We start from the raw sequence: 12,863 nt of genomic DNA, 5'->3' as shown, positions 1-12,863 counted from the left end.
AATTACCACTTAATCTACATCTGCAGTTTTATTTTTCTGACAAAAACACATTTCGGATGTGTAGGTTGTTTTTAATCTAGATATCCTTGCCTTGGATATTCCTTTCCGAAAAATAACTAGTGGTTGATTTAGGTCAACTAAGGTTAGCCATGTTACCCACTTTATTTTTCTTACTAGGATTTACAGCTAGATCAATACATCATAAAAGTGGATCTCTCAAGACCTTAGAATGATCTTGCCAGAGCGTGCTTTTAGAAGGACGATGTCTAAACCAAGGGAAACTAAACTTACATGCCTTTTAGCAGTACTTGCATGTTACATATCTCAAGGGGGCATGATTCACTGTAGTCTTCATGAATGACAGCACTGTGCCCCTCTGGGGGAGTGATGGCATTCACGGGGACCACACTGTGGCTGGCACTCCATTATTGTACAGAGATGCAGCCCTGCCTTCAGGTCTAGGCTGGTATCATACATTTGGGAAACAACTGAGTCTAAGACAACAGGGAGTTTAGGGGACTGTGGCAAACTGGAGAACGCATGTCCCACATAAGCATTCTTGTAGGCAAGATTCGTTGCCAGCTTGAGATCTCTGGTGTAAACCAAGGTACAAAAGATGTTTTGCACATCGCTCCAGAAACTTTGTATTAGTTAGGACTCTTTTGTTTACATAAAATAGAATCCCATCTCAAAGAAAAGAGAGGATTTCTTGGCTCACATAACTGGATTAGCTCAGAGAATTGAAGGGGTCATTGCTACTTGAACTAGGTACTTGACAAGGCTAAGATTCCTTCCCCACCCATCTGACCCATGCTTGGTTCTGCTTCTTCCCTGTGCAGAAAGACAGGGGAGATGGCCCCTGGCAGCCATGGTTCAAGGACCCCAGCAAAAAGGAAGCTTTTTTCCTCTCAAAATTCATATGGGAGGGACTCTTATTTGTTCTGCTTGAGGCATGTCATCAGCCTCTTAGAAGAGTAACTGTTACAGACAGGGCAGGAGTTGGGGGGACCATGGTGGAATGAGGGGTGTGATTGGCCAGGCCTGAGTTATAAGCCCTGCACACTTGCCTGTTCCTCATGAGCTTGAAGAATGGAATGGAGTGGGTGAAGTGTTTATTACCAGAAGAAGAGGGACTAAGAAAGCTTGCTGGGCAGAACAATTTAGCTCTCCAGTCTACTGCCTTCTCAAGTTTCCCCGAAGCGTAGGTTGCCCTCACTATTTTTTTCTACCTCCTTCCCCTTTATAGCAAAGGGAATGCCCCATGACCAAAATTTGCTGGAAATTTTACAAATTACGGGTTCGTTTGGCTTAGCAGATGGGAAGATTATTTTTATTTATGGCAAAATTGAGTCATGTTAATTGTGTTAATTATGAGTTGCTACTGTTTTGGGTTCAAATTCCTCTTAAAAATTCAAGCTGCTGAATTATGCACTCAGAAATATTCTGAAAGTGAAACAAGAGTCACTTATCATATTCTCTGTAAAAGACAATTGGCTGCACCAAAGAGCTGCTTGAGGCTACTTCTGAGGGACTTTATTCTAGAAGAAGGGCTGCAGTGGACAGAAATGAACTGTTCTGAAAATTAAAACCAAATAAAAATTAGTGAGTTTCAGCTACTCGGGCTCTTAGAACTGGGTGAAAGGCAAGATGAAGTAATAAGGTAGCTATGTATTTACAATAGGGAACTTAATTTTGATAATTCTGGTCCAGATTAGTCTTATTGATGTAAAGATTTTTAGTCAAATTAAACATACTGTATAGTATAATATCTATTCACTTAAAAAATTCTACTCTTAGTACTAACTAGTTTATTTGTGTTTTCTGGTGAACTAGTTTGATTCGTTCTGATAAAAAGTTTTTAAAATTATAAATAATGTATTTCTCTGTATTTTATTAATTTTTCTAAGTCTCAACTGCATGATCTTTTAAGGTACTACCTCACTTGCCTCTCTCCCCTCAAAAATAAAGGCAGCCCCACCCAGATATGATTCCATCCTGCTCCTGAATCAAACAGCTGTTTAAGTATAGTTCAGATATCTGTTTTCCAGAAATACCTTAGAAGGGATTCTTCTACTGAACAAAAAGTAGTTAGAAAACTGCTAATGACACCAATTATAAAATCTGTGATCCTATTACTTTCTTGTTGTTTTCAACTCTGCTTAGCTCTTCAAATTTGAGGGACTATAATATCATTTGTTTGGTTCAGTGTACTAAATTATCATCACAGTAATAATTTGTTTTTGATTGCTTTGATTTAGATGTTGTATAAGGAGCTTTCTAAAACCTTCTCATCTAGTTAAACAAAATAAAGTCTCACTTTATGCAGATACTTCTAGAAGGTTTCATCTACTTGTGGTTAAACAAATAAAGAGTAATAAAAGTGAAAAACTAAAATGGTTTGTATTTTTTCTAGTATGTAAATGTGATGTGTGTGGAATAATACTCTAGTTTATAATCTGCAAGAGGGCTGAAGCTTTATTTTTGTTTTATTCATGCAAATACTGAAAGATAAGAAATGACAAAATATCTTAGCTTTGTAATTTAAATTTCTAGGGAAAAATGCGTTTTTCAAAAGGAAAAAGAGGGTTTCTACAATGGAGCTTTCATCTGATATCAAACTTTGGTTTATAAAGCATTGATTTATTTACATAAATCAGAACTGTCTCTAGCTAGGATGATTTAGGCAGTAACCCGCATTGTTGGTTTTAGGAAGTTCTGAAATATTTCTTAACACAAATGTGTATCCCATTGTTCATTGCTGAAACTCATCATTTGCTTTTCATTACTTTTATTAGTTACTGTTTTCTCTTTCTGTCTTTTAAAAATACTACTACTGGTAGGAATGTAAATTGGTGCTGTCACTGTGGAAAACATGGAGGTTCCTTAAAAAACTAAAAATAGAGTTACCATATGATCCAGCAGTCCCACACCTGAGCATATATCTGGAGAAAACTCTAATTTGAAAAGATACATGCACCCCAGTGTTCATTGAAGCACTATTTACAATAGCCTAGACGTGGAAGCAACCTAAATGTCCTTCGACAGATGAATGAATAAAGAAGATGTGGTATATATATATACGATGGAATACTACTCAGCCATAAAAAAGAATGAAATAATGCTATTTGCAGCAACCTGAATGGACCTGTGGATTATCATACTAACTGAAATAAGTCAGACAGAGAAAGACAAATATCATATGATATCACTTATTTTTGGAATCTAAAATAGAACAGTAATGGACTTATTTACAAAACAGAAACAAACTGATAGACATAGAAAACAGACTTATGGTAATCAAAGGTGAAAGCGGGTGAAGAATAAATTAGGAGTTTAGGATTAGCAGATACAAACTACTACATATAAGACAGATAAACAACAAGGTCCTACTGTATAGCACAGGAAGCTATATTCACAATCTTGTAATAACCTATAATGGAAAAGAATAACTGAATCACTTTGCTGTACACCTGAAACTAACATGGCATTGGAAATTAACTATACTTCAATTAAAAAAGAAGAGTAAGAGATACGAAGAAAAATAAAATAAAATAAGACAAAAAAATCACACATGCAAATAGAGAATTCTATAGCTTCAAACTCATTCTTCAAAAATTAAGAAGAAATTAAGGCATTCCCAGGTAAACATAAACCAAGAGAATTTGTCACTTGCAAACTAGCCAGTGCATTTAAGCAAGAAATGAAATAAAAGATATCTAGATTGGAAATGAAGAAATAAAAGTATCTCTATTTGCAGATGACATAATTGTGTATGTAGAAAATCTTGAGGAATCCACTATAAAATGATTATAAGTAATAAACAGATTCAGCAAGTTTGCAGGATATAATATCTGTGTACAAAAATCACTTGTATTTCTACACAGTAGCAATGACCAATCTGAAAACAAAATTAAAATATAAATATTAGGAGAAGCTTGTTAATTTCTGCAAAGAAAGATGTCCAAACTAGTTTTTTGGCATTTTGAATATGTTGTTCCATTGCCTTCTGGCCTCCATCATTCCTGTTGAAAAATCCATTGTTAATCTTACTGAAGATTCCTTGTAGGTAATCAGTCACTTCTCTTTTGCTACTTTTAAGGTTTGCTTTGTGTTTAGACAGTTTGATTTTGACATGTCTAGATTTGGATAACTTTGAGTTTGTCCTACTTGGAGTATACTGAGATTCTTTGAAATATATTATAGATTAATGTTTCCCATCAAATTTGGGAAGTTTAGAGCCATTATTTCTTTAAATATTTCTCCCCTCTCCATCTGGGACTCCCATTATGTGTATGTTGATCTCTTAAGTTTCTATGTATTTTTCTTCATTCTTATTCATTTCTTTTCCTCAGACTGGATAATCTCAATTGACCTACCCTGAAGTTTACTGACTCTTTCTTGTATTAAGTCAAATGTGCTGTTCTAGTGAATTAAAAAAAAAAAATTAGTTAGCTTAATTTTCAACTCCAGAATTTCTACTGGTTCTTTTTTAAAAATGTATTTTTATTAATATTCTTTTTTATGTGAGATCTTATCCTCATACTTTCTTTAATTCTCTAAACATGCTTTACCTTTATTCTCTGAACATATTTGTAAGAAATAAATTATTTAACTAGATAGTGAGCCATAGTCTGGGCTTCCTCCAGGACTGTTTCTATTAAACATTTTATTTCTTGTGTATGGGAAATACTTTCCTATTTCTTTGTGTGTCTCAAAACTTTCTGTTGGAAAACTGGGCATTTTAAGTAATATAATATGTCAGTTCTGAAAATCACATGCCTACCCTCCCCAGGGTTTGTTATTGTTGTTTGTTATTGTTGTTGCTGCTGCTGGTTTGTTTGTTTAGTGAATTTTCTAGACTAATTCTGTAAAGTCTGTATTCTTTGTTGTATGCAGCCTCTGAAATCCCTGCTCAGTTGCTTAGTCATCAGCTAATGATTGGACAGAGATTTCCATAAATGCCTTGAACCAGTCAGTCTCCAAGCTTTTGATGAAGGACTCTGTGTATGTGTTGGGGCACCCCTTCAATGCTCTAGAAATTTATAACTCTGCCTTAGCCTTCACTTTATGCTTGTGCAGAGCCTCAAAGGCAGCCAGAAGTGAGATATAATGACCTTCTCAGGTCTTCCCTGGGCCTGCACATAGCCCTGCATGTGTATGTATCCCTCTAGAGCCCCAGGAATATATCATAACTTTTCAAATCCCCTTATAGACATATCATTCCACAGATGTTTATTATAAGCTTTTGTTCACCCTCTTGTTTGCCTCCTAGCATTGCAGGTTAGGGCCACTGTAATATTAGACACTTAACACTGATTATTTTTTTTCAATAAACACCATGCGGAGAGGGCTCTTTGCACTGAGTAAACTCTGAGTCAGGTCAGACAGTGACAAGTGCTGAGAGTGGGGCTTTTCCAGGGAGCTTCCAGACAGATCAGAGAAGTACATTTCTTTGGGCTTTTTGGGGAGCTCCAAACCTGTACTGCCCCCCAATTGTTGCTAGTCTCCTGGTTGCTAGTTTACACAGTCACACTTACTGTGGTTTCAAGGCTATTGTCTTTCAAGGCTACCATGGAGTTGGGAATGATTAGGTTAAAACACCATAAAGCTCACTGTTTTTACTGATACTCAGCCATTTTTCTTGAGTAAGCACTCCTTGGACTGTTGTGAGCCTTTGGGTAACTTCTAGGGTTTTTAAAAAATTGAGTTTTACTATATTTGCCACTGTTCCCATTGTTCTTGTGGAGAAGTAAATTTTAAAGGTCCTTATCCCACCATCTTTATTTTTAATTAGTATTTTCCCTTAAGACAGTTGAGACTGGAAGCATATGAAATTTCCCAGTGCCCAATGGAGAGGGGGCAGATTGAGTTTGGATGAGGAGGCTGTACAGAAAGGAAGTGGAGACAAATTTTGCCCATTTACGTTTCTTTGTTTAGTTTTTTATTGTAGCAATGTAATACAGAAATAGCCATAGAGTATATATAGGTGGAAATTACATTTAAAAACTCTTTATATAGGGCTTCCCTGGTGGTGCAGTGGTTGAGAGTCTGCCTCCTGATGCAGGGGACACGGGTTTGTGCCCTGGTCCGGGAAGAACCCACGTGCCACTGAGCGGTTGGGCCTGTGAGCCATGGCCAGTGAGCCTGCGCGTCTGGAGCCTGTGCTCCACAGTGGGAGGGACCACAACAGTGAGAGGCCCGCGCACCGCAAAAAAATAAATAAATAAAATAAAAAATAAAAACTCTTTATATAGCTTTCTATGAAGCTTTACCATTTGGTTTTCTGTTCCACTGAAGATGGGGGGAGAGTGAGCACATATTAGAGGATAATATATTAAGACAACTGGTAGAAAGAGAGAATATTTAAGTTTAAAAAGTAGATATAACAATCATCAGGTGCCAGTGTAGCACACTACAGTACTTACTTTTCATAGGCTGCAGCTAAATCAAAATGAAAATGCTAATTTGTTCTCTGTATCCTTTGCTTTTCAAGACAGGAATGCCTAATATATTTTAGAAGGTTTTCTATCAAAAAACAATAAAATGTTTAATGTTTGGTACTTAAAGTCATAGATTTCATTTACCTAGAGCATTTATGGCTAAGAAATATATATTCAAATGACATTGCTAATGGGATAGTGCTATATAACTGGTGACAAATTCTGTTGAGCAGAAATATTCTATAATAATCCAGCTCCCATAGACCAAGGCTCCAGACTGGCCATAGAACCAGGCTGGATCCTGTGAACCAGCCTCCAAGCCAGCTCCTGTGAACTCAGGCTCCCAATCTACCCCTGCTCTTGACCCAGATGCCAGACCAACCCCAGTGATTCCCAGTGCCTGGTCAGCCCCTGTGGACACAGGATCCAAGTTCACCCATGCAGGCATGACATCACCAAAGGAAATTAATAAAGCTCCAATGACCAGCCCTAAAGAAATAGAGATCTATGTACTTTCTGACAAAGTATTCAGAATAATCCACTTAAAGAAATTTGGTGAACTACAAGAAAACAAAGATAGACAACTAAATGAAATTAGGAAAACAATGCGTGAACAAAATAAGAAGTTCAACAAAGAAATAGAAACCATTCAAAAAACAAACAAACAAAAATCCTAGGGTCAGTGAGTACAATAACTGAATTGAAGGTTCATTAGAAAGCTTCCATAGCAGACTCAACCAAGCAGAAGCAAGAATTGATTAACTAGAAAAAAAAGTCATTTGAAATCATCCAGTTAGAGGAACAAAAAGAAAAAAGAGTGAAAAAGAGTGAAGAAAACCTACATGAAGTATGGGATACCATTAAAAGAATCTACTCATTATTAAAGTTCCAGAAGGAGAAGAGAGGGATAAAAAAAAAAGGTGCAGAAAGCTTATTTAAAGAAATAATGGCTAAGAATTCTCAAATCTGGGGAAAGATTTGGACATCCATATTCCTGGAGCTAATAGGTCGCCCCAAAATTTCAGACCAAACTGGTCTTATCCAAGACACATTAAAATAAAACTGTCTAAAATCAAAGACAAAGAGAAAAATTTAAAAACACTAAGAAAAAAAAAATCCTCACAATAAGGGAAACCCCATAAGGCTATCAGCAGATTTCTCAGCATAAACTTTGCAGCCCAGGAGAGAGTGGAATGATATATAAAAGTGCTGAAAGAAGAAAAACAAAACCAGCCAACCAAGAATACTTCACTGGCAAAGTTGTCTTTCAGAAATGAGGGAGAGATACTTTCCCAAACAAACGAAAGCTGATGGAGTTTATCACCACTAGACCTGCTTTACAAGAAACGCTGAAAGGAGTTCTTCAAGCTGAAATGAAAAGACACTAATTAGCAACATGAAAACATATGAAAAAATAAAACGTACTGGTAAAGGTAAGTATATAGTCAAATTCAGAACACTTTAATACTGTAATATGGTGATGTGTTCATTGTTTACCTCTAGTATAGAGTTTAAAATACAAAAGTACTAAAAATAACTATAGCTACAATATTTTGTTAATGAATACACAATATAAAAAGAGGTATCGTGATATCAAAAACATACAATATGGGGCAAGGAGTAAATGGGTAGAATTTTGGGTATGTGATCAAATGGGTATGTGATCAAAGTTAAGTTGCTATCAACTTAAACTGTTATATCGTTAAGATATTTTATGTAAGCCTCATAGTAACCACAAAGCAAAAGCTTACAGGATATACACAAAAGATAGAAAGGAGGGAATCAGAGCATACCACATGGAAAATCATCAATTCACAAGGAAAGACAGGAGAAGAGGAAGAAAGGGACAAAGGAACTACAAATCAGCCAGAAAACAATGAATAAGATGACATTATTAATCCTTACCTATCAATAATTACTTTAAATGTTAGTGGATTAAATTCTCCAGTCAAAAGGCACAGAGTAGTTGAATGGATTAAAAAACAAGACCCGGGCTTCCCTGGTGGCGCAGTGGTTGAGAGTCCGCCTGCCGATGCAGGGGACACGGGTTCGTGCCCCGGTCCGGGAAGATCCCACATGCCGCGGAGTGGCTGGGCCCGTGAGCCATGGCCGCTGAGCCTGCGCATCCGGAGCCTGTGCTCCGCAACAGGAGAGGCCACAACAGGGAGAGGCCTGCGTACCGCAAAAAAAACAAACAAAAAAACCCCCCAAAAAACAAGACCCAACTATATACTGCTGATAAGCGACTCAGTTCAGTTTTAAGGACACATGTAGACCTCAAGTGAAGGGATGGAAAAATATATTTCACACACATGGAAACCAAAAGAAAGCAAGAGTGTTCTTATATCAGACAAAGTAGACTTTAAACCAATAAATGTAACAAGAAACAAAGTTAATCATAATGATAAAAGAGTCAATTCATCATGAAGATATAATAATTGTAAATATATATGCATCCAACATCAGAGCACCTAAGCAAATGCTAACAGATCTGAAGGTGTAAGTAGACAATACAATAATAGTAGTGGAATTCAGTACCTCTCTCTCAACAATGGATAGATAATCCAGATGGAAGATCAATAAGAAAACATTGGATGTGAACTATACATTAGACCAAATGGACTTACCAGACCTATACAGAACATTCCTACCAACAGCAGCAGAATTCATTCTTCTCAAGCACACGTGGAACAGTCTCCATGTGTGATCAATCATATATTAGGTCACCACAAAACCTTAGAATATCTAAGAACATTAATTATACCAAATATCTTTTCCAACCAAAATGGTATGAAACTAGAAATCAATAACAGGAGGAAAACTGGAAAATTCCTATATGTGTGGAAATTAAACAACACACTCCTGAATAAACAAAGGGTCAAAGACGAAATCAAAAGAGGAATCTAAAAATAGCTTGAAAGAAACACAAATGGAAACACAACACACTAAAACTTATGTGATGCAACAAAAGCAGTTCTAAGAGGGAAGTTTATAATTATAAATGCTTACATTAAGAAAAAGAAAGATTACAAATAACCTAACTTTAAAACTCAAGGAACTAGAAGAAGAACAAACTAAGCCCAAAGTTAGAAGATGGAAGGAAATAGAGATCAGAGCAGAAATGAGCAAAATAGAAACCAGAAAGACAATAGAAAAAAATCAATGAAATGAAAAGCTGTTTTTTTTAAAAAGATAAACAAAATTGACAAACCTTTAGCTAGCCTAAGAGTAAAAGGTAGAATTCTCAAACAAATAAAGTCAGAGATGAAAACAGAGACATAACAGCTGACATCACAGAAATACAAAGAATCATAAGAGACTACTGTGAACCTTAATATGCCAACAAATTGAATAACCTAGAAAAACATTTTTAGAAATATGCAGTGTAGCAAGACAGAATCATGAAGAAATAGAAACTTTGAACAGACCAATAACAGTAAAGAAATTGAATCAATAATCAGAAACCTTTCAACAAAGAAAATCCTGGGACCAGATGGTTTCACTAGTGAATTCTACCAGATATTTAAAAATTAACACCAATCCTTTTCAAACTCTTCTAAAAAAATTAGAGAGGAGGGAACATTCCCAAATTCATCTTACAAGGCCAGCATTACACTGATAACAAGCCAGACTAAGGATACCACAAAACTATAGACTAATATCCCTGTTGAATATAGATGCAAAACTTCTCAACAGAATACTAGCAAACTAAATTCAACAGCATATTAAAAGGATCATACACGATGTTCAAATAGGATTATCCCTGGAATGCAAGGATGATTTAACATATGCAAATCAATAAATGTGATACACCACAGTAATGGAATAGAAGATAAAAATCATTTGATCATCTCAATAGGTGCAGAAAAAGCATTTGACAGAATTCAACATTCTTTCATGATAAAAACTCTCAACTGAATTGAGTATAAAAAGAATGTACCTCAACATAATAAATGCCATATATAATAAAACCACAGCTAACATCATACTCAATGGTGAAAGCTTTAAAGCTTTCCCACTAATATCAGGAATAAGACAAGAGTGCCCACTTTTACCACTTCCATTCAACATAATACTGGAAGTCCAAGCCAGAGCAATTAGGCAAGGAAAAGAAATAAAAGCCATCCAAATTTGAGAGGAAGAAGTAAAATTGTCTCTGTTTGTAGATGATATGATCTTACATATAGAAAATCCTAAAGAATCCACCAAAAAACTGTTGGAACTAATCAACAAATTCCCTAAAGTTGCAGGATACAAAATGAAAATACAGAGATCAGTTGTGTTTCTATACACTAGCAACAAAATATCTGAAAAAGAAATAAAAAATACAATTTAATTTACAATAATGTCGAAACCAATAAAATAGTTAGAAATAAATTTAACCAAGGAGGTGAAAGATCTGTACACTGGAAATTACAAGACATTGAAGAGGAAATTGAAGAAGACACAAGTAAGTGGAAAGATATACCATGTTCATGGATCAGAAGAATTAATATTGTTAAAATGAACATACTACCTAAAGCCATATATAGATCCAATGCAATCCCTATTAAAATTTCAATGGCATTTTTCACAAAAATAGAAAAAAAATCCTAAAATTTGTAAGGAACTACAAAAGAACTTGAGCAGCTGAAGCAATCCTGAGAAAGAACAAAGCTGGAGGCATCATACCACCTGATTTCAAGAGAAGAAAAGGGAACCCTTGTACACTGTCAGTGGAAATGTAAGTTGGTTAGCCACCATGGAAAACAGTATAAAGTTTCCTTAAAAAATTAAAAACAGAACTACCATATGATTTGGCAGTCCCACTTCTGGGTATACCTTCAGTATCTGTGGGGGATTGATTCCAGGACCCCTTGCATTTACCAAAATCCATGAATCTCAAGTCCCATATTTGGTTCTCTGTATCCTATGGGTTTCAAATCTGTGGATTCAACTAACCCTGGATGGAAATTTCAGTACATAGTTGGTTGAATTTGCAGGTGTGAAACTCTTGAATACAGAGGGCTGGTTGTATTTATTGAAAAAGAAAATCTATGTCAAAGTGGATCCACACAGTTCTAACCCAAGTTGTTCAAAGCTCAACTATATATCCAAAGGAAATGCAATCACTATCTCAAAGAGATATCTGCACTTCCAAGGCAATTGCCAAGGCATGGAAAAACTTGTGTCCATCTATGGATGAATGGATAAAGATGTGGTATATTTTCACAATGGAATATTATTCAGCTTTAAAAAAGAAGGAAATCCTGCCTTTTGTGACAACATAGATAGACCTTGAGAGCACTGTGCTAAGTGAAATAAGTCAGAGAAAGACAAATACTGTATGTTCTCACTTGTATATGGAATCTATAAAAACAAGCTCATAGAAATAGAGAGTACATGAGACTTCCCTGGTGGCGCAGTGGTTAAGAATCTGCCTGCCAATGCAGGGGACACGGGTTCAATCCTTGGTCTGGGAAGACCCCACATGCCGCAGAGCAACTAAGCCCATGTGCCACAACTACTGAGCCCATGCGCCACAACTACTGAAGCCCACGCACCGCAACTACGGAACCCACGCACTGCAACTACTGAAACCCGCACGCTCTAGGGCCCATGTGCTGCAACTACTGAGCCCGCATGCTGCAACTACTGAAGCCTGTGCATCTAGAGCCCATGCTGTGCAACAAGAGACGCCACTGCAATGGGAAGCCTGTGCACTGCAACGAAGAGTAACCCCTGCTTACCACAACTAGAGAAAGCCTGCTCACAGCAACGAAGACCTAATGCAGCCAAAAATAAATGAAAAATAAATAAATAAAATTTAAAAAAAGAGAAAAAAGTAGAGAGTAGAATGGTGATTACCTGGGACTGTGAGGTAGAGGAAATGGGGGGATGTTGGCCAAAGGGTATAAACTTCCAGTTATAAGATGGGTAAGTTCTGGGCATCTAATATACAGCACAGTGACTATAGGTAACGGTACTGTATTATGTATTTACAAGTTGTTAAGAGAGTAAATCTTAAATGTTATCACCACAAAAAAGATAATTATCTGAGGTGATGGATATGTTGATGGATGTGTTAACTAAACTTATTGTGGTAATCATTTCACAATATATACATGTGTCAAATCATCACATTGCACACCTTAATCTTATATATGTTATATGTCAATTATATCTCAGTAAAGCTGGGAAAAAAGAGACATTAGATTAAAAAGTAAGGAGATTTTTATAGAGTTTGTAATAATATTTCAATTGGTTCATTAATTGTGACAAATGTACAATACTAGTGTAAGATATTAACAGTAGAGGAAACTAGCTGTGGGATATATGTGAACTCCCTGTACTATCTTTGCAACTTTTTTGTAAATATAAAAAAGTAGACTACATTTGACCCTTGAACAATGCAGGGGTTGGGGCACCAACCCTCCCCGCAGT

The 12,863-nt window shown here is 36.2% G+C and overlaps 1 protein-coding gene across 3 annotated transcripts in view; it reads left to right on the top strand.

Moving 5' to 3' along the window:
* KIF6 (kinesin family member 6) overlaps positions 1-12,863 on the top strand; it is a 424,730-nt gene that overhangs the window by 81,807 nt on the left and 330,060 nt on the right. The gene's annotated exons all lie outside the window — the stretch shown is intronic.

This window comes from Mesoplodon mirus, assembly GCF_964341445.2.
Source record: "Mesoplodon mirus genome assembly, chromosome: 12".
NCBI lineage: Eukaryota > Metazoa > Chordata > Mammalia > Artiodactyla > Ziphiidae > Mesoplodon > Mesoplodon mirus.
This window is presented reverse-complemented; position numbering and strand designations above follow the sequence as displayed.